The sequence below is a fragment of the Pan paniscus genome, chromosome 4 (assembly GCF_029289425.2).
Source record: "Pan paniscus chromosome 4, NHGRI_mPanPan1-v2.0_pri, whole genome shotgun sequence".
Lineage (NCBI taxonomy): Eukaryota > Metazoa > Chordata > Mammalia > Primates > Hominidae > Pan > Pan paniscus.
In genome coordinates this window covers 84,159,466-84,183,743 of record NC_073253.2, presented here as the reverse complement: position 1 = coordinate 84,183,743, position 24,278 = coordinate 84,159,466, and the positions used below count along the sequence as shown (strand labels likewise).

Sequence of the window (24,278 nt, the reverse complement as noted above, 5' to 3'; positions counted from 1 at the left end):
ATATATAGAAAACAGCATAATTCTGGTAACTCAAGGAATTGCAGAATTATTGGTGCAGGGTCTAATAAAGAATGCCATCAACAGAGAAGAAAAATAATCCTTGAATTAAGGTAAGAGAAGAGAGCTGATACAAGTAACACCTTCATGCAGGGCAGAACAAAAATGATGGTGAGCACATAGTTCCATTCTATGTGAGTGTTATATTACCAAGGAGTCAGTGGAAGCAAAAACAAATAAACAAAAAAGGTTGCAACTTATCTGTTACTCTTCACATCTAAAGTTGAGGTTTTTGTCAACTCCTCTTGAATCTAGTCAGGCTTGAATTAATCTAGTGACTGCTTTGACTGCTTTGATTAATGCGGTGTGGCAGAAGCAATGCTAAGTGACATCCAAGGAAAGATCATAAAAGGCTTTGGGGTTTCTACTTCCTCTCTTGGCAAACTTGTGCTTTGGAACAATCCTTCTGATGGCTCTTCTTGCTGCTGCTTTTCTGGCAACCCGTAGCAGGTTTTGAGAAGTCCAAACCACGCAGGAAAGCTAAATGTAGGTAATCTGATCAACTGTCCCAGCTAAGTCCAGTCTTGGAATAATCCCAGCCCAAGCATCACACATGTTAAAGAAAAAGCCTTAGGTTAATTATAGCAGTAATTAACATAGCTCATGGCACTCGCAGGCATTTGAGTCAACTTAGATGAGAACCCAGATACAGTGGAGCAGGAACGAGCTATCTAAATTCCTGACACAGAGAAACCATGACTGTAATGAAAGAATGTGTTATAGATTGAGGTAGTTTTTATGCAAAAAAAAAGGTAATCAGAACAAAACACATAAACGTATATGTATACCACTAGAAATATGGAAGTATTTGCTATAGGGTGAACATAGAATGTATTGAGCAAGAACAGAAAATCTACATTATCAATATAATTAGCCTTTTTATCTGGTTTAAAATGCTGTGATACAAATAGATACATACATGCATGCATACATAGATTAAATATATAGAAACATAAATAAGCAGAGAATACTACCTCTACGCATACTTAGGTTCCCCCCACCCCTACCCCCCCACCCCACCCCCCGCCCCGAGACGAGGAGTTTCACTCTTTTTGCCCAGGCTGGAGTGCAATGGCGCGATCTTGGCTCACGGCAACCTCCGCCTCATGGGTTCAAGCGATTCTCCAGCCTCAGCCTCTCCAGTAGCTGGGATTACAGGCATGCATCACCACGCCCGGCTGATTTTGCATGTTTAGTAGAGATGGGGTTTCTCCATGCTGGTCAGGCTGCTCTCGAACTCCCAACCTCAGGTGATCCGCCTGCCTCGGCCTCCCAAAGTGTTGGGATTACAGGCGTGAGCCACCACTCCCAACTGTTTTAAAAAGCTATTTTTAAAAAGTCCCAAGTAGCTGGGACTACAGGCACATGCCACCACGCCCAACTAATTTTTTGTATATTAGTACAGACAGGGTTTCACCCTGTTGCCCAGGCTGGTTGGGAACTCCTGAGCTCAGGCAATCCGCCCTCCTTGGCCTCCCAAAGTGCTGGGATTACAGGCACGAGCCACTGCGCCCAGCCTGTTTATTATTTTAAGTTACAGTTCTTTGGTGTGATTTGATAAACAACAATAGATAACCTACAATAAATAATATATGTAGTATAGTACATACACTATGTGTGTTTCTGTAACTACTTCTTTTGCTCATTATAATGTTTTTAAGGTAAATTTTTCAATATTTATCCATGTTATGGCATATCTCACTAATTAATTTATTGTTATCACAAAGTAGAATTCCATTGTATGAAAATATAATTTTAAGATTATTGGCAGTTATTGAAATCTTATCTGTTTCCCTTTTTTGGTTTATTATGAATAAAGCTGATGCAAATTTCTCGTGGACACACATTTTCATTTTTTCAGGAAAACGGTATCTTGGTCATGACATAGAAATACTTTTTATTTTTAAGATATTGCCAAAATCTTCTCAAAAGCTTTAAAACTTTACACTCTCATTAATAAAATATGAGAGTTCTATTTGTTATACATCCTCACCAATATTTTCCATTGTCAGTCTTCTTAATCATAGCTTTTTTAGAATTGCTTTATGGCTTAATTTTCATGTCTGATAACTAATGATGTTCAGCAACTTTTAAGGGACTTTCTAAAGATTTGTATATCTTATTTAGTCAATTATAATCAATTTTTATCTGCATATTAAATTCCCTTGTTCTTTCTAGGGGTACTTGCACATTTTGGACATGAATGTTTTTTCATATATGTACACAATAATTATTTTCTATCAGTGTGTTTTATCAATTCACTTTTTCTTTTGATGACCAGATAAGTTATCCTTATTCATATGTTTACCAATTGTGGTATTTCTCTCCACACATTTGGATTTCATATTATATAACTTCAGAATGAAAAACTACTTTATCAATTATTGCAATGCAACTTTGCTGGAGAAAAATTAAATTATATCTTTAAAAATTATTTTTAAATATCTTTTTATTTTGCCTTCTTTTTGAAATATGTTTTTTCTAGATATAACATTTCAGGTTTATAGTTTACTTTGTCCTCAGCACTTTAAATATGTTATTCCATTATCTCCTTTGTCTTCTTTCTCTATTTTATTCTAGTAAGATTTTAGTGTCATTTTGCTTATTTGATTTTTTAAATTGTGCCGTTTCCCAAGAGCCCAGCAGTTTTTGCAATTTCTTCCTTTATTTAGCGTACAGTCCTTTGACTATAATATGCCTAGTTTAGTTTTCTATGCATTTATCCTGATTGGGATAGACTGAGCATCTTAGAGCTCACAGTTAAGGCACTACAATATTTTGGGAAAATTCTTGGCTACTGTTTCCTCAAATGTGTCTTATGCTCAGTTTTTTCATTGCTTTCCACCTGGGATTCCAGCAACATGCATGCTAAACCATTTTACATTTTCCACAGGTCTTGCATATTCTGTTGATTTTTTATTGTTTCTTATCATTTTATTTTTGTTATTTTTTTGTTTTACTCTTCAATTATAGATAATTTATAGACTGCCTTTAATTTGAATGATACTTTTTTTCTATTGAATCTAATTCACTGTGAATTTCAATGACAAATATTTTTATTAACATTATTTCATTTTTCAGTTCTAACATTCCCATTTGCTTTTTATAGCTTCATTTTATGTGTTAAAAATTGTCATCTGTTTATCCATGTAACTTTCTAATAGATCGTTTATCTAATATTTTGCATAGTTATTTTAAATATTTGGTTTGATTATTTCAAAATATTCTATTGATCATTTTCTCTTTTGATTATGGGTTATATTTTTGTACTTCTTTCAAATTTCACAATCTTATTTATATGTAGGTCAGTGTCTATAAAAACAAACACTAAAGGTTGATACTAATAATGTGACTTCCAGAAACTGTCATACTCCATATTCTAACAGGCTACTAGATTGTATGATTGATAACTAGTCAGCAGCTTAGTTGTATCTGGTCTTTTTACAGCTATAGTTAGATTTAGCCTACTACCAGTATTTTAGGAGAATTATTAAGACCTTTCCTCTAACAGGAATGGAATCTCAAGACTCTTACTCTGATATGATTTTTTTTTACTATGGAAGATTTCACTTTGATTTTTAATCCACTGCCAGATATTTGGGTGTGTGTATATTGTTTATGCTCCACTCCTGTCCCTCTTTTTAAGTTGCTCAAATATTTTGTTTTTTACTACAGTTCCCTGTTCTTGGCCTTTAGCAGGCCGTTGCCTGACACTCAGGATAAGCCACTCTCATTTGGTGCTATGTCTCAGCTCTCCTGCCCTGCCCTGTGGTTTGTGCTGTTGCCTTATATCTGAGAAGTCCACTGCACATTCTGGAGAGCTATTTTGTCTTTACTAACAGGTTCTCAGCTATTGACATGCTGTCTGTATTTACTCAAAGAAGAATATCAGAGTTACTGTTGGTAATTAGAAGGAGGTTCACTTGGTAACTAGGAATCCTCAAGATTCTAAGTCATCACTTAGCCTATGCATGGCCATTACAAGTTTCATAAAACTTCATCTGGTTTCTTTTTCCCTTGTGCATTCAGAACTCTTTCCATTATGCTCCCAAAATGAAAATAGCAAAGGGACTCTTATCTCCTATAAAGGGACATTATTTTTCTAGAATTTACTTTACTTAAATTTGTAAATGTTTAGTTCTGTGAAAGGAAGGAGATAGCTCTGATTTGGTAACCTATATTGTAGGGAAAAGAAAGAGAGACCAGACTGTTACTGTGTCTATGTAGAAAGGGAAGACATAAGAGACTCCATTTTGAAAAAGACCTGTACTTTAAATAATTGCTTTGCTGAGATGTTGTTAATTTGTAGCTTTGCCCCAGCCACTTTGCCCCAGCCACTTTGCCCCAACCTGGAGCTCACAAAAACATGTGTTGTATGAAATCAAGGTTTAAGGGATCTAAGGTTGTGCAGGACGTGCCTTGTATACTTGGTAAAAGTCATCGCCATTCTCTAGTCTCAATAAACCAGGGGCACAATACACTGCGGAAAGCCGCAGGGACCTCTGCCCTTGAAAATGGGGTATTGTCCAAGGTTTCTCCCAATGTGATAGTCTGAAATATGGCCTCATGGGATGAGAAAGACCTGACCGTCCCCCAGTCCGGCACCTGTAAAGGGTCTGTGCCGAGGTGGACTAGTAAAAGAGGAAAGCCTCTTGCAGTTGAGATAGAGGAAGGCCACTGTCTCCTGCCTGCCCCTGGGAACTGAATGTCTCGGTATAAAACCCGACTGTACATTTGTCCAATTCTGAGATCAGAGAAAAACCGCCCTATGGTGAGAGGTGAGACATGTTTGCAGCATTGCTGCCTTGTTATTGTTTACTCCACTGAGATGTTTTGGTGGAGAGAAACATAAATCTGGCTTACGTGCATGTCCAGGCATAGTTCCTTCCCTCGAACTTAGTTATGATGTAGATTCTATTGCTCACATGTTTGTTGCTGACCTTCTCCTTATTATCACCCTGCCCTCTTACTACATTCCTTTTTGCTGAAATAATGAAGATAATAATCAATAAAAACTGAGGGATCTCAGAGACCAGTGCCAGTGCAGGTCCTTGGTATGCAGCCCCTGGGCCCACTGTTGTTTCTCTATACTTTTTCTCTTTGTCTTATTTCTTTTCTCAGTCTCTCATCCCACCCGACTAGAAATACCCACGGGTGTGGAGGGGCAGGCCACCCCTTCATCTGGTGCCCAATGTGGGGCTCGAACCCACAACCCTGGGATTAAGAGTCCCATGCTCTACCGACTGAGCTAGTCAGGCTTGATTTCATGGTTATAGTGTGATTGATGGTCATATGAGTTACTAAATACTAACTAAAACCAAAATATTTTTAATAGTCAATTTTACTTTGTTTACAAAGAAAAGTATCCAATATATATATTTTTTATTTCTGTTTGCCCGTTGTAATACTGTCCATCATATGTAAAATGCTTGTGTTTAAATGTCAGAGTGTCTTCTTGAAATATGCATTATTACCTTCAAAACTGTAAATATATATCATTTAAGTTCTTACCTTGTATAGTCAGTTCAACCTTGAAAAATATTTCTTTTTATATTTTTTCTAAACCATTGTAGACTTTTGATAAATCTGGAACTAAGATATTAAATGACTATTACTAAAATTGTCTAAATGCTAAATCAATTAACTCATATATTTATAACAAACTTTTTGTAAAGAAAAAGTTTAACATTTTCACAATGTTAGAAAAGAATGAAGTGAATAAAGAAGATAAATATTAAGCTTTGTAGCATATATATGCCCTTTTAAAATATAAGCATTTATATTTTTATCAACTGGTTAAAATTAAAAAAAGAACCTGAAGTTTTCTATTTTATATCTAGTTTTAATTTCTTTACACTCATTTGTCTTTTTATGAAGAAATTTTGAGTTGGTATTTATCTGTGAAGTACATGCATTTGTTTTAGGATGACATAAAGTATGAAATCACTGAGAAAGTTGTGAAGGCAAAGTATTGCGTCTTAAGGTAATCTTTTGCATTGAATAATTTTCCTTAATACAAATGAAATTTAAAAGTTCTGGGAGAGGTTAAAAATTGTAAAATTCGAGTGTTTGTATTTTTAATTCAATTATTTATTTTTCTTCATTACGATCCAAATGTACAGAAAAGTTAAAAGAATAACAACAAATACACACACATACTTCACACGAATGAATAAATGGTTAAAACCTTACCAAATTTGTTTCACTGGTCTATATCTTTCCTTCTGGCAGATCACTGCAGACATCAGAACCTCACACTCCAAAATACTTCACCATCCACCTCTCAGAGGTAAAGGGTATTAGCTCCTATGAAAATACAACCAAATTACCATCAATTGCCTACAAAAGTAAACAGTGGTGCAATGATATAATCAAGCAAAATATCTATTCTCAAATTTCATAGTTGGCTGCACAATTTCCTTTACCTTTTAATTTTTTAATCCATTTTCATTCCTTGCGTTTTTCTGTTATAGGTCTTTAGTCTTCCCCAATCTAAATAATTTCCATTACTTCTCTGTGTTCTTCATAACATTAAAGGCAAAGAGTCCAGGCCAGTTACCTTGAAGAGTATCTTAGAGTGTCTTGTTTTGGGAATTAAATTTTCTTTTTTTCTATATTCTGGTCAATAATTTCTGCAAAGATACTGCATTGCTGATGCTGCTTAATTCCTGCTGTACAGTATTCACGTCAGGCTGCCCATATTGGTGATGGCAAATTTGAGCACTGAGTTAAGGAAGAGACAGATTACATTATTATGAATATATTTTTCAATTTGTAGTGAAGAAACAAAATATTGGATTATTCTTTGAGACCATGTAAATAACTTGTTCCTCAACAACCATTCACACAACTTAGCATTTCTTGATATTCTTTGCTTGAACTAATAATTAAATTGCGTTTAAAATATGATGATTTTCAAAAATGCCATCATTTGTTGTATAAAAATACACTGGTTTAATAAAAATTAACTGGTTTATTACTGCAAAGAACAAACTTTTCTCACTTATTTTTTGTATCTCTTCTCCTGGATTCAAGTAAATGTTTATTTAATTACACATTTTCAATTCATTACTGATTTATCTTTTTATTCTCCAATTGTTCTCACCACGATCAATGGGAACTTTTTCAATTTAGTCTTATATCCTATTTTTTGGAATGTTATTGAAATACAAAAGATGTACAGAAAAGTACACAAATAATTGTATTTATACATTTTCACAAAGAAGACAAATGCTTTTATCTGTTAATCAGATTAATAAAAATAAGTTTAAAAAACTATAGCAATTCTCTTCATGTTCCCTCCTAATTACAATTTTCCTGCTGGAGAGGGAGGGTTCCTGATTTTTAAGTTTTCTGGGGTGAACTGAAGAAGCCACCATATCTCACAGTCCTAGCAATCATTCTTAACATAATAGACAAGTGAAATAATCAAACGATTCTCTAAAACGTTTGCTTCAGAAGTAATTATTCATAATGCCACTACATGTCCATAGTTGCGGTTATCTTACTTCTCACTGGCTGTAACTAACATGAAGTCTAAAGATACATGCAAATAAATTACTAAATATCATGTCTAAGGATCTATTTCTGTGGCTACTCCTGGACCATAGGCTGAGCCCCAGCCAGGTCCTATCCACAAGTAGAAAAGAAGTTAGATATGTCAAAACATAGACGTTAATGTGAGGATATAATATACATTAATGGAAAAAAAGAAATGCGAATAATAGACACAAGGTGATTGAAGATGCCATTTCTGGGAGTATCAGAGAAAAGTTGGAGGTGGTAATTAATAACTTCTACCTGCACGAAGGGCAATTTATATGGCAAACATTTGAGGAAAGCAAACAAACAGGATGGAGCAAGTCTTTTCTCTTCTTTGATTCCTTCCTGTGACTCCTTTCTTAATTATAAAACTCCTTTCTCAATTATAAAGTCAGCTGGTATAAAGAAAAAGGTAATTTTCAGAAAACCAAACATAGCGTCAAAGAGTAGCTTAATGACTCTGATTTCTAACATTGTGGATTAGATTTCTCAAGCGTTGAACATTAATATACATATAGGAATATATATATATTATATATACACATATATGTGTGTATAAATATATTATATATTATATATACACATATATGTGTGTATATATTATATAATATATACACACATATATATAACTATGCCCAGGAATGACATTTGATTTAATGTAGAATGCTCCTCTCTTATGTAAGAAGAGTTAAATTTGTTTTTTTGCTTTATTGAGGTATAATTGCTATACAAAAAAACTTTACACATTAATGTATATATCTTGATGAGTTTAGACATATGCATATACATGCAATACTATAGACATCTATATCAAAAAAGAGAAGAGAGAGCCCAGAAATAATTCCATGTACAGATAAGAAACTAATCTTTTACAAGGATGGCAAGAACACACAATGGGGAAAGGAAGTGTGATCCACAAATGGTATTGGAAAAACTGCATATCCACATGCAAAACAATAAACATGATGCCTATCTTATACCATACACAAAAATCAACTCAAAATTCAGTAAAGACTTAACTGGAAGACCCGGAACTGTAAAGCTCCTTGAAAAAACACAGGTGAAAATTCTTGACATTGATCTTGACAATAGTCTCTTGGATTCCACACAAAAGCACAGGCAGCAAGCACAAATATGGACAAGTGAGGCTACATTAAATTAAAAAGCTTCTGCGCAAGACTGGAAACAAGCAACAAAGTTAAAAGCTATTCTGTGGAATGGGAGACAATCTGTGCAAACCATACATTTAATGAGAAGTTAATATTTATAATACGTAAGACTCTCCTACACCTCAATAGCAGAAAACAAAACAAAATGAAACAACCTGATTAAAAATTAGGCAAATATATAGATAGACGTTTCCCCAAGGACGTTTACAAATGGCCAACAGTTATATGAAAAGCTGCTCAATATCACTAATCAGGGAAATTCCAATCAAAACTCACATTTGCTAGGGTGCCTATAATGAAAGAAAAAAGACAAGTGGTACACTTCGGGAGGCCGAGGCTGGCAGATCACCTGAGGTCAGGAGTTCGAGACCAGCCTGGCTAACATGGTGAAACCCTATCTCTACTAAAAATACAAAGATTAGCTGGACCTGGTGGCTGGCGCCTGTAATCCCAGCTTCTTGTTAGGGTAAGACAGGAGAATCGCTTGAACTCGGGAGGCGGAGGAGGCAGTGAGCCGAGGTCATGTCACTGTACTCCAGCCTGTGTGACAAGATCAAGATTCCATCTCAAAAAAAAAAAAAAAAACACACACACACAAGTGGTACAAGCATTTGGAGAAATTGGATCACTTATATACAGTGTTGGTGGGAATGTAGGATGGTGCAGTCACTATAATAAACATTATAAAGGTTCCTCAAAAAGTTAAAATAGAACTACCATTCTAACCAGCAATCTCATTTCTGAGTATACATCCAAAAATTGCAATCAGGATCTGGGAGAGATATACATCAATGTTCATTGCCACATTATTTTTGTTGCAGGACTATCTTTAATATCCAAGATATAGAAACAAACCAAATGTCCGTCAATAGATAGATGGATAAAGAAAATATGTTACCTACAACATAACATTACTCAGCCCGCCATTTGTGCCTTATCCTACCATTCGTGTCAGCATGTATGAAACTGGAGGGCGTTATGCTAAGTGAAATAAGCCAAGCAAAGGAGGACAAATACTGTATGATTCCACTTATATAAAATATCTAAAATAGTTAAACTCATAGAAGGAGAGAATAGAATGGTGGTTGTCAGGGGCTGGGGGAGGAGGAAGTGGGCAATTATTCTTCAGTGAATATAAAATATCTGTTATATAAGATACCATGGTATGAATAATGTCCTCCCAAAATTTATATGTTGAAACACAAACCCCAAACCGATAGTATTAATAGGTGGGGTCTTTAGAGGGGCTCACTCTGCCTTCATAAATGGGATTAATGACCTTATGAAAGATATCTAATGGGCCGGGCGCAGTGGCTCACGCCTGTAATCCCAGTACTTTGGCAGGCCGAGGCGGGCAAATCACGAGGTCAGGAGATCGAGACCATCCTGGCTAATACGGTGAAACCCCGTCTCTACTAAAAATACAAAAAAAAAAAAAAAAAAAATATATATATATATATATATATATATATATATGCATTAGCCGGGCGTGGTCGAGGGCACCTGTAGTCCCAGCTGCTCAGGAGGCTGAGGCAGGAGAATGGCGTAAACTCCGGAGGCGGAAGTTGCAGTGAGCCGAGATTGTGCCACTGCACTCCAGCCTGGGTGACAGAGAGAGACTCCGTCTAAAAGAAAAGAAAAAAAAAAAGATGTATAATGGAGCTGTTCCTCTCCTTTGCCATTCCACCATCTGCCATGTGAAGACACAGCAACAAGACACCATCTTGGAAGCAGAGAGAGACCCTCACTAGACACTGTATCTGCCAATACTTTGATCTGGTACTACCCAGTCTCAAGAAATGTCTGAAATGAATTTCTGCTATTAATAAATTCCCAGTTTGTGTTATGTTTTTATACCAGCAGGAGTGGACTAAGATTCAAGATGAATAAATTCTAGAGATCTCTGTATGATATAGTGCCAACAGTTAACAATAGAGTGTTGTGTACTTTAAAATATGTTGAGCACGGGTGTGGTGGCTCACGCCTGTAATCCTAGCACTTTGGGAGGCTGAGGTGGGTGGATCACTGGAGGTCAGGAGTTCAAGACTAGCCTGGCCAACATGGTCAAAACCCGTCTCTACTGAAAATACAAAAAAATTAGCTGGGCGTGGTGGTGCATGCCTGTAGTCCCAGCTACTCGGGAGGCGGAGAGAGGAGAATCACTTGAACCCAGGAGGCAGAGGTTGCAGTGAGCCGAGATTGTGCCATTGCATTCCAGCCTGGGAGACACAGAGAGACTTCATCTAAAAAAAAAACAAAACAAAAAAGCATATATATATATATATATATATATATATATATACACACACACACACACACAGAGAGAGAGAGAGAGAATAAATCTTACATTAAGTGTTCTCACCAAAAGAAGAAAAAAAACTTCACAAAAGAACATGGAAATTTTTGGAGGTGATGGATGTGTACTTCTTTCTGAAACCTTTCCTACAGTACCCTAGTCAAAAGGTTACTTTTTTTTTTTTCCTTAACAACTGATAATTTCTTATGCTCTCATTGTTCAGGTACAAAAGTGGAAGAGTTTGGTTCTGTGTCCCTATGCAAATCTCATCTCGAATTGTAATCCCCATGTGTTAGAGGAGTGGACTGGTGGGAGGTGATTGAATGATGGTGACAAACGTCCCCCTTGCATAAATTTGAGACCCTTACTTTGGAACTCAGAATTTCTCAACTGAGTAAAAATATGTCATAAGGCATGACTCAAGCTCAAGCTTGACAAGTGCAGATGGAATTTACAAAGCTAGACTGTCTCTTTTCTGTCTTTTTTTTTTTTCTGTATTTGCGGGTGTTATTTGCTAGTATCTTTCCTTCAGATTCGCAACTAGAGCTATATTTCAACATAAATGATTTTTTGTATTTCACCAGGAATCTATATTCATTAAGCTACTATAGTATGGGACACCTGAAGGCAGACTATGGCTTATAGAAGGAGACTAAACTCTGTAGAAGAGTAGAAAGTTCAAAGACAAGCATACTCTGCCTTTGGTTAGCAGAGAAAGTAGACGATTTAATTCTCAAACATTTGTTATGAATTTAGAAAGAGCTTTCCTTTCTTTTTTGAGAGATCATGGTGAATTGTTGCCATTAAGAGCTCCCAGATCCTCAAAGGTCAAAGCTAAGGAAATTTAATTAGGGCGAGGCCTAGGAGTCTTGAAATTATTCAAGTTTCTCTCCATTTCATCTTGTCTGTAATTTGTATATGGAAAACAATTTGGAATGTTGGGCATGGTTTTCTCTTTCTAGATGTTTCTCATGATTTTCCTTCTGTGCCTTTGCCCATTGCTTGCGAAAGCAGAGAAAGTGTTCTCTATTTTGGAAATCTGCAGACATTTCTTTCCAATTTCCTCCATCCTATCCAGGCAGGAATCTATTTTCTGTCTGGCAACATGTTTCTCCTGTCCAGTGTTTGAAGAATATGTTTTCTCTCTGTGAATTCTCTCCTCTTGCCATGTGGAAATAATGCTGTATTTGGCATCAAAATTCTATTTGCCTTCTGCCCATTCTGCTTTCTGAACTGTGCACAGAGGAATCTAAATATTTCCGTAGAAGAAAGAGAAGATGGAGTCAAATGAAACATATTAGAATCAGAACCTATTACACCAGATACAGTCCCTCACGACAAAGCTGTCTAGTAAATAAAGTTTTCTCTTTATCATGTCTTCCTCCCACAGAGAATCTTAATTGTGTTCTTTCAGACAGTAACGGTTACCTGCAAAGCAGCATCATGCTAAGAAAATGACATTTTCCTCAGTGTCTCTAAGTGTTTGAGGAAAGGATTTAGATATTGGCTGCATATCTGCCTCTTTCTATTATTTACCCTATTTTATTTCTTACTGGGCTTACCCCTAGATCAGGTGGAATCATTCCCAAAATAAGATGAACTCCACAACAGGTGGCCAGATGGTGAGAAGCAGGAAAGTGCCCGAACAGTTGACTTGTTGAGTTTTCAGTTTTTGCATATAACCATCTGGTTTATCAAGCCATAGTTCCAGTTGAAAACAGTTTCTCTTTTGAGACATTATTGCTCCATTATCTGGACCTAACAAATGAGAAGAGGTTTTCTGTTATGAGTTTTCCACAATGGGAAATAGATTAGGAATAAAGCTGCTATGTTAGCAGTACCTACTAAGTGTAATTATGAAAGAGAATTATTTTGTCTCATTCTCTTTACCCTCCTGAACTGAATTTGCCTGGAGAAGGAAGGAAAATGAGAGCTAACTGATCATACATGCTTGCCTGACTGGAGTGGCACCAAACAATGTTACTTAAAAAATTCCAAGGCTCCTAGGCCTCGCCCTGATTAAATTCTCCTTAGCTTTGACCTTTGCAGACCTGGGAACTCTTAACAGGAACAATTCACCATGACCTCTCAAAAAAGAAATGAAAGCTCTTTCTAAATTCATAACAAATGTTTGAGAATTAAATCTTCTACTTTCTCTGCTAACCAAAGGCAGAGTATGCATCTCTTTGAACTTTTTACTCTTCTACAGAGTTTAGTCTCCTTCTGTAAGTCATAGTCTGCCTTCAGATGTCCCACACTATAGTAGATTGATGAATTATATAGGCCTGGTGAAACAAAAAAAATCATTTATGTTGAAATATAGCTATAGTTGGGAATCTGGAGAAAGGATACTAGCTAGTAACACCTGCAGATACAGAAAAAAGGTAGAAAAGAGGCAGTCTAGATTTGTAAATTCCATCTGTACTTGTCAAGTGTGAGCTTGAGCCATGCCTTATCATTTGAGATAGATTTTTACTCAGTTGAGAAATTCTCAGTCCAAAGTAGGGGTCTCAAATTCATGTCCTTTCTTTTCAGGTATTTTTAAAAAAAATTTTTATTTGTTGCATAACTAGAAAATATGTTCTGATCAGCAAAATCAAACAATCGGCTTTTTCCACTTTTTTTCTTTCCTTTTTGCCAGCACACTGTACTCAAACAGAGACATTTAAAGCATTCATTCATCAGTTGACAACATGATCAACTCAGTCTCAAAGAAGTTCACTGGTATCCCCTAAATGTCAGTAACTTATTATAACATTATTACCACACATAGATTTTCAAAGAGGGCCTTGGTTATTATATCAGTAGTAAGTGGTTGCAATTTTAGATGTTATTGATATGTTACTTGTGCACATTTGTAATCCTGGACACCTTTAGTTTGACAAGTCAAGTCCCCACATGAATTGGGAGTAGATTGCAACCTTTGAATTGATATTTTTCAAGAAATAAACTTTTATATAACAAATTTATTTCCTACAGAATCACCATCCCAATGGAATGGCAGGAAAAAAAAATTAAACCACACTTTTCTATGTGCCATCCTGCCCCGGAGCAGGTGATGCTCTGATACGTGGACTAAAATGTGCGAAGGCATCAGGAATTGGGATCTAGAGCTTTTCATAGTATCTGTATTCTTATAGAATATATTTTTAATATCTGTAATCGTCAAATGTCTTTTAAACCTGCAAGACTAAGGGCTATCTTCTATTTGCACTCGATGTTTAGAACATCTCAGTAAATTTCAGTTGCATGGTTTATTACCTTTGTTCTGCATTTCTGTTTTCTGAAAATGAGAAATGTATAATGTTGCCTCTCTGTGAAGTAAATTATAAAACCATGCAATGGATTTATACACATAATAAATACACAAAACTAATTAGTTTTATCTGAACCTATATGAAAATTATTTGATATTTATACAAATTTATTTTTAACAAATATTTGAGGATAAATTTCGATTAAAATCATTTTGGCATATATATGCCAAAGTAATTTTAGATTTATATTTGTGGGAAAATTTAATTTGTCAGACTTATCTGAGCCAAAGTGTCATACTAAAAATTTAAGTATCTAAAAAAAAAAGGCTAAATTTACTATGAAAACATCTGATGTTCAAAATAACTAGGTTTAAAGCATAAGCTTCCTATGAATAGCTAATAGAAAATATATTAATATACTTAAATTTTATATAAATTATTACACTGAGGACTCTAAGATATACAAATAAGTTATACTATTTGATTGCAGTGTGTTGATGTCTTCTGGGTAAATTAAGAAGGATTACATGTAAAAATATAAATATAAACATGAAAATATAGTTATATTCATTTGGAGCCAGCTATATTTTTTAGGACATTTAATTGAAGAAGAAGAATTTGGCTCACTTGGAAAATTTCCTAACTTTGATTTGTAGAGAAATGTAAACAGTAGAAATCATATGAAACTCTGTTAATTATTCAAAACCAAATATGTGTATTTTAGAGAGTATTAAGAAAAACAGGCTGGTGCGGTGGCTCACTCCTGTAATCTCAGCACTTTGGGAAGCTGAATTGGTCAGATCACGAGGTCAGGAGATCGAGACCAGCCTAGCCAAAATGGTGAAACCTCATCTCTACTAAAAATACAAAAATTAGTCAGGTGTGGTGGCAGGCACCTGTAATCCCAGCTACTTGGGAGGTTGAGGCAGGAGAATCGCTTGTGAAGGTTGCAGTGAACTGAGATTGGGCCACTGCACTCCAGCCTGGGCAACACAGCGAGACTCCATCTCAAAAAAAAAAAAAAGAGAGAGAGAGTATTCAGAAAAACAAGGTAAAAATAATATGTAGGTATGTATGTATATATACGTGTGTTTTTATATGTTTGCTTGGTTAACAGAAAATGTAATGCGCAGAAAATATACCATTATCTTTAAAGTAAATTTGGTTTACCATCTCAAAAAATACAAAAGATCATCAGAGACTATTATGAACACTTCCAAGCAGCAAACTAGAAAACATAGAGAAAATGGATAAATTTCTGGAAACACACAACCTCCTAAGATTGAATCAGGAAGAAATTGAAATACTGAACAGACCAATATTGAGTTCCCAAATTGTCTCAGTAATAAAAAAACCTACCAATAATAATAAAAAAAAGCCCAAGGCCACGTCGATTCACAGCAGAATTCTACCAGACATCCAAAGAGCTGGTACCAATTCTACGCAATCTATTCCAAAAAATTAAGTAGGATGAAATCCTCCCTAACTCATTCAATAATGCCAGCATCACTCTGATACCAAAACCTGGCAAAGACAAAACAAAAAAAGAAATCTACAGGCCAATATAGCTGAATAACATAGACACAAAAATCCTCAAAAAAAAAAAAATACTGGCAAACCAAATCCAGCAGCACATCAAAAAGTAAATACACCATGACCAAGTAGACTTCATTCCTGAGAAGCAAGATTAGTTCAACATATGCAAATCAATAAATGTGATTCACCACACAAACGGAATTACAAATAAAAACAATATAATCATCTCAGATACAGGAAAAGCTTTCAATAAAATTCAACATGTCTTCATGATAAAAACCCTCAACAAACTAAGCTTTAAAAGAACATACTTTTAAAATAATAAGAGCCATCTATGACAAATCCACAGCCAACATCATACTGAAGGAGAAAACCTGGAAGCATTTCCCTTCAAAATCAGAACTAGCTTAAGATAACCTCTGTCACCACTCCTATTCAACATGGTACCAAAAGTCCTAGCTAGAGCAAACAAGCAAGAGAAAGAAATAAAAGAATTCCAAATTAGAAAAATAAGAGGTCAAACTATTTCTCTTTGCTAATGATATGATTCTATAGCTAAGAAAACCTTAAAGACTCTCCCATAAAGCTCTTGGAACTGATAAAGGACTTTGGTAAAGTTTCAGGATACAAATTCAATGCAAAAAAATTGGTATTGTCTCTATGCACCAGTAACATTCAAGCTGAGAGCCAAATCAAGAACACAATCCCATTTACAGTAGCCAGAAAAAGTACATGGGAATACATCTAACTAAAGAGTTAAACAATACTTACAAGGAGAACTATAAAGACTGCTAAAAGAATCAGAGATGACAGAAAATAATGGAAGAAAACATTTCTTGCTCATGCATTGAAAAAATGAATACCATTAAAATGGCCATACTGCCCAAAGTAATCTACAGATTCAACACCATTCCTATCAAACTACCAATGTCATTTTTCACAGAATTAGGAAAAAAAAAACTATTCTAAATTTTATAGACCCAAAAAAGGATCCTGAATAGTCAAATAATTCCTAAGCAAAATGAAAAAAGTTAAAGGCATTATGCTTCTGAACTCCAAACTACACTGTAAGGCTGCAGGAAAGTAAACAGCATGGTAGTGGTAGCAAAACTGACACATAGACCAATGAAACAGAACAGAGAATCAAGAAATAAAGTTGCACACCTAGAGCCACCTGGTCTTCAACAAAGTTGACAAAATAAGCAATGGGGAAAGGACTCCTTTTCAATAAATGGTGATGGGATACCTAGATTGGGCCCCTACCTTTCATTATATATGAACATGAACTCAAGATGGAGGAAATATTTAAATGTAAGTCTTCACAGTGTAAGAATCCTAGAAGAAAACCTAGGAAACATCATTCTGGATATCAGCCTTGGAAAAGAATTTATGACTAAGGCCTCAGAAGCAACTACAACAAAAACAAAAATTGACAATTGGGACCTAATTAACCTTACGGGTATCTACACACCAAAAGAAATGGTCAACAGAGCGAACAGACATCCTACAGAATGGCAGACAACCTACAGAAACCTATGGAATGGGAGAAAATATTCACAAACTATGCATTTGACAAACACCTAATATCCAGAATCTATAAGGAGCTTAAACAGTTCAACAAGCAATAAAACTAACTCCATTTTAAAAAGAGGGTGAAATACATGAACAGACATTTCTCAAAAGAAGACCTACAATAATCCAACAAAGATACGAAAAAATGCTCCACATTACTAATAAGAGAAGAGCAAATCAGAAATACAATGAGATAAAATTTCACACAAGTAAGAATGGCTATAATATAAAAAAAAATAAAAAATAACATATTTTGGTGAGGTTATGGAAAAAGAGAATACTTGTAGACTTTTGACATAAATATAAATTAGTTCCGCTACTGTGAAAAGCAGTTTGGAGATTACTCAAAGAACTTAAAACAGTACCATTAGATCCAGAAATCCCATTACTGGGTATATATCCAGAAGACAACAAATTGTTCTATCAAAAATATGTGCACTTTCATGTTTATTGCAGCACTATTCACAAGAGCAAAGATATGAAATCAACTTAGCTGCCTATCAGTGGTGGATTGGATGAAGAAAATATGGTACATATATACCCTGGAATGCTACACAGCCATAAAAAGAATGAAATAATTCCTTTGCAACAGTATAGATGCAGCTGGAGGCCATTATCCTAAGCAAATTAGCACAGAAACAGAAAACCAAACATCCCATTTTCTCACTTAACAGTGGGAGCTAAACAATAGGTACTCATGAACATGAAGATGGCAACAATAGATACCAAGCACTAATAAAGTGGGGGAGAGACACAAGGTCTGAAAAACTAACTGTTGGGTGCCATGCTCACTATCTGGTTGATGGGATTATTTGTATCCCAAACCTCAGCATCATACAATATACCCATGAAACAAACCTGCACATGTACCTAAAATAAAAGTTGAAATTATAAATTAATAAATAAATGAGAAGTATTAGGTTTAATACTATATTATTCCACTTCTTGAAATATATGTTAAACATGACAATGAAATTCCTTTAACATTAATTATTAATAAAAGAAATAAGATTATTTCTAATAGTGGTAAACATGAGAAAAATTCATGAACATGAAACTATTCCTACTATAAATGCAAATTTTGTTATAAAATGTGAGGTATGTAACAGAAGATGAAAAATGGCTTCTCTTTTTCATATGTTTGATGACCATCAGAATTTATAAGTTGATGTCCCAAACTGTGTTCCCTGGCCACAATGCATATGTGTATGTGAATTTGTGTTTACGCATGCCAAAATTTAGTATTGGGTGGAAAATAAACAAAAAATACTTAAAGGAAACAAGGACAATAATGATTTGTCTAGCTTTGCAAACATAATTGTTTTGTGTCATATAAAACTCTCAAATTAATGTGATCAATTAATATAATTTATCTACCTAAACATTTCTGAAAAAATAAATGTATAGAATTAATCATATTTTAAACTATGTTTTTATAAGTTTTATGATACCCAAATGAGTGTGTATGTTAACTAATACAGAATAAGAAAACACTGACCTTGCTTTTTTGAAGATGCAATAAAATAAAGAGGTTTGGGTAACTGAGGTATAGAAAAATGTGCCCCAAAATGCTTTATATTTGGAACTAAACTTAAGTCAATTGCCGTGTATAAAAAAATACAAGACAATATTTTGGAAAAGTCCTTAATGTGTTGTATTTATGTGTTTTTATGGTCTTTAATACTAGCCTTTTAAACAATTTCACATCGAGATGACTTCATTAGTATTGGTTCCTGACAGAAATAAAATAGATAAAAGTTTAAAATGTGCTAGAAAAGTTATAGCTTCACTTAACATTTTCACACATGACAATTCTTATTCAAATTAACAAATAGGTGTTCTTCCAAATTAAATGAAAATCATTCTAGTTAATGTCTCAAAAGTCCTCCCCATTAAAGGGTATGATCTAGTCTTTAAATGCTACATAAATATGTCCCTAATCAATGATATAATAACAACTATATTTTGTAATACAACTGAAAACATTTTTCCACTGCTCAATTAGTGATAAAGATAAGACCAGTCACTTCCTTGATTTAAGCTGAAAATGTGTGAAGGCTATCACACACAATACATCATTTACATATAGCCATTTACATATAGCCTATTGACAATTCACAGCTAAAGAATCATGCACAAAGATAGTAACCCATCAGGATTCAGTGTTAATTAACTGCTTTTGCTGGAAGTTTTCCCTGTTAATACTCTCATAACATGCTTAAATATTTATATTCTACAGGGCATGCTTCATGTCATTTCAATTAATCCATCTTTTTTTGCTTCTTACTGCTGCTACGTAAACAAAGATAAGCCTCTAGCACCTTACAATTTAAACATATCCTTCAGTAGAGCATAAAATTAATATAAAGCTAAACATACATGCCATTACAAATAAATTATTATTAATCACAATCTATATAATTGTGAAGAGGGTAAAATATCTAAATTGGAATGAACTCTGTATTGGGAACATCATTTATTTAAAAAATAACGCTTGGTTTGTGTACCCAGATGTGGCACCAATATAGTAAACACAGTGTTTTTGTTCACCTAGCTTACCATAATATTTGATTTTTTTACTTTTAAGTTAAAGGCATTTAACTTTTTTGAGTTGAAACTTCGTAAGCATAATCTCTAAAAATTCTTTATAGCCAGGCGCAGTGGCTCCTGCCTGTAATCCTAGCACTTTGGGAGGCTGAGGTGGGTGGATCACGAGGTCAGGAGATCAAGACCATCCTGACTAACACGGTGAAACCCCATCTCTACTAAAAATACAAAAACAAAATTAGCAGGGAGTAGTGGTGGGCACCTGTAGTCTCAGCTACTCAGAAGGCTGAGGCGGGAGAATGGCACGAACCTGGGAGGCGGAGGTTGCAGTGATCCGAGATTGTGCCACTGCACTCCAGCCTGGGCGACAGAACGAGACTCCATCTCAAAAAAAAAAAAAAAAATCTTTACATAGAATTCTAAACAAATGATACAAATAAATATGTTTACCTGTGTATGTGAAGGGTGTGTGTGTGTTTGTGTGCATGTGATAGTATGAGTATTCTGCTATTAACCATTTATTTCACCACTCATACTTTGGTGAAAAATCCATAATACTGATGAATAAAAATGCCTCTCATATATTCTTAGCTTATCACCCTTTTTCACTACAGTAGTTTGTTGATCAGCTTTAGTTTCCCATTAATGACCTCCTGGTTTCAAAGCTGAAGCACGGATAATGAATGTTAAAGTTCTCTGTCCGTTATTGGTGTATAAGAATGCTTGTGATTTTTGCACATTGATTTTGTATCCTGAGACTTTGCTAAAGTTGCTTATCAACTTAAGGAGATTTGGAGCTGAGACGATGGGGTTTTCTAACTATACAATCATGTCATCTGCAAACAGAGACAAATTTACTTCCTCTTTTCCTAATTGAATACCCTTGATTTCTTTCTCTTGCCTGATTGCCCTGGCCAGAACTTCCAATACTATGTGGAATAGGAGTGATGAGAGAGAGAATCCTTGTCTTGTGCTGGTTTTCAAAGGGAATGCTTCCAGTTTTTGCCCATTCAGTATGATATTGGCTGTGAGTTTTTCATAAATAGCTCTTATTATTTTGAGATACATTATTGCGGCACTGTTCACAATAGCAAAGACTTGGAACCAACCCAAATGCCCATCAATGATAGACTGGATAAAGAAAATGTGGCACATATACACCATGGAATACTATACAGCCATAAAAAGATGAGGGACATGTCTTTTGCAGGGAAATAGATGAAACCGGAAACCATCATTCTCAGCAAACTAACACACGAACAGAAAACCAAACACCGCATGTTCTCACTCACAGGTGTGAGTTGAACAATGAGAACACATTGACACAGGGAAGGGAGCATCACACACCAGGGCCTGTCAGAGAGTGGGGTGCTAGGGCAGGGATAGCATTTGGAGAAATACCTAATGTAGATGATGGGTTGATGGGTGCAGCAAACCACCATGGCAAGTGTATACCTATGTAACAAACCTGCACAATCTGGACATGTACCCCAGAACTTAGAGTATAATAAAAAAAATAAAGTTCTCAATGTCAAATCTGAGTCAAAGTGTAGTCTGCAAAGAAGAAAACTTTTTAAATTACCTTAAATGTTTTATGTGGCACATATACACCATGGAATACTATGCAGCTATAAAAATGGTGAGTTCATGTCCTTTGTAGGGACATGGATGATATTGGAAATCATCATTCTCAGTAAACTATCGCAAGAACAAAAAACCAAACACCGCATATTCTCACTCATAGGTGGGAATTGAACAACGAGAACACATGGACACGGGAAAGGGAACATCACACTCTGGGGACTGTTGTGGGGTAGGGGGAGGGGGGAGGGATAGCATTAGGAGATATACCTAATGCTAGATGACGAGTTAGTGGGTGCAGCGCACCAGCATGGCACATGTATACATATGTAACTAACCTGCACAATGTGCACATGTACCCTAAAACTTAAAGTATAATAATAATAAAAAGTTTTATACATATCTGCTGCTCACAAACCATTAAAATTTGGTAAAAATGAATTTATTTCCCCAAATTTCATGCTGTAAATATTTCAACAGCCTGAGAAAGCCTATGAATGTCCTTGCACTGACAGGAGAAATTGAAGTAAAATGTTTCATTCACTGTCACAAGAAAGACAACATTTTCCCCAACTTCCAGACTCACTTCGAGCCCGTTACTCAGTTATTTCACAGCCACAATATGAGAAGTGGTTAAAACAAGTCCAGAATTAAAGACAGCATTTAAGCAGCAACAATAATAAAACTCCAGTCATCCATAAACTTTAAAATCAGGAAAATGTATAAAACTAAATGTACACATACAAAAAGACCCAGCAATTCCATTCATACATGTTTATCTTAGGGAAAGGAAATCATATATGTACACAAAGCCTCATATGAAAGTTTATAGCAGCTCTATTCACAGTATCCAAAACCTGGTAAAAACCCAAATGTCAATTAATGTGTGAATGGATAAACACAATGCAAAAAATTTATTACAAGAGAATACTATTCAGCAATGGAAAGTAGAGAACTACTGTTAACATTTAATGGCATTCATAAACACATTATGCTGATTAAAAGAAGCCAGTCATCAAATAGGGTATACTGCTTGATTCAATTTGTTTGAGACTTAGAAGAGGAAAATTAGTATATAGTCTCAAAAAACACATTGGTCATTACTGGGGACTAGGGAAAAGAACATAAAGAAACCTTTGGGGTTTCCAAAAAAGCTTTCTGTCTCCATTGGGGTGGTAAATAATAGAGTTTGACTTTTGTCAAACTCATTTTAAAAGGTACACTCAAAATGGATGTGGTTTTTAAAATGCAAATTAGATCTCAAAAAAGCTGATTAAAAATTTCTTAAAGTACTAATATTTATTTATTGCTTACAATGTATGCTTCACCATCTCATGACTTTGCATATATTTTTATACGTTTATTTGGTGATTCCTACTGGTGTAAAATTTACCTTCATGTTGCAATGTTTTTAACGTCTTACTTCCAATAGGAGCTTTGATGGTCATAGAAATGGATAAAAATAAATCAGATAAATAAAAACAAATATGTTCATGTTACCCTCATATTCCCATTTGCATGGTAATAATATCCTAATTTAAAAACAGGTATTTTCTGAATAATACAATTATTATAGCAAGACCAACTGTATTCTACTGCCACCACGTCAAATAGTCTTTTTGATATGTTTTATAGCTTACTTCATTTAACTGCTATAAATCTTTGATGAAGCTTCCTACTTGTAAAGTGGAATTTTCTCAAAATTGAAAGCATTTTTAGAATTATTTCAATTAGAATGTGTTCAATACCTCTTTAGCAATTGCAGCCACATGAGAAAGAGTATATATTATTTTAGTCAGCCAGTCAACAAGTATTTATAGAGCTCTCACAGGATGTCTTATATTGTACTAAGCAAATTTATTACTTCCTTACAAGTATCTATGAGGCATGATAATATTTTCCCAGAGTTGCTGTGAAATGTATTTCACAATTTTGATTAAATAGGGATGAAAAAAGGGAAGAAATTGGCATTTTCATGTAAGATTTTTTTCCTTTTTTATGTTATAGTGTATGCTTTCAGATAAATCTCTCTCATTTGAGTATGTAAGGTATACAGGATTGCAAATATTATGATACACAGGTCAGAATTGACACCAACATTAAATGTAAAATTACTCAATATGTTCCCTTATAGCTCCACGGACAAATAATAAGGGTGTAAAAATTAGATGCTGAAGCAAATGCCAATTATCTTTGGCCCATTTATTTCATGTAAACTGCCTAAATGCAAGATTTCTTCCAATACCATAATATACATTACCATTTCCAATTATAAACTCACACTTGATCCTAAAAGTAGAAACTGCTGAGCCCCTCTGGACCCTGATCCTTTGATAATTTTTTGTAGAGATGGGGTTTCACCGCATTGTTCAGGCTGGTCTTGAACTTGTGAGCTCAGGCAATCTTCCTGCCTCTGTCTCCCAAAGTTATGGGATTACAGTCATGAGCCACGGCTCCCAACCAAGAATACGAATGATTTTAATACAGCACTCTTGTATCCCGTGACCTTGAGAAATTCATTTATTAGTTCTAGAAGTTTTTTTGTAAATGTCTTGGGATATTATACAGAAGCAATCATAAACATTGCAAATAAAGATAATTGTACTTATTTCTTTTTTTAAAAAAATTTACTTTAAGTTCTGAGATACATGTGCAGAACGTGCAGGTTTGTTACATAGGTATACATGCGCCATAGTGGTTTGCTGCACCTATCAACCCTTC

General features: G+C 35.0%; 1 non-coding gene across 1 annotated transcript; it reads right to left on the bottom strand.

Annotated features, from left to right (window-relative positions):
- Positions 1-5,242: 5,242 nt before the first annotated feature.
- On the bottom strand, positions 5,243-5,315 carry TRNAK-CUU (transfer RNA lysine (anticodon CUU)). Its single transcript has one exon. It is a non-coding gene; the product is annotated as a tRNA-Lys (tRNA).
- Positions 5,316-24,278: the final 18,963 nt, after the last annotated feature.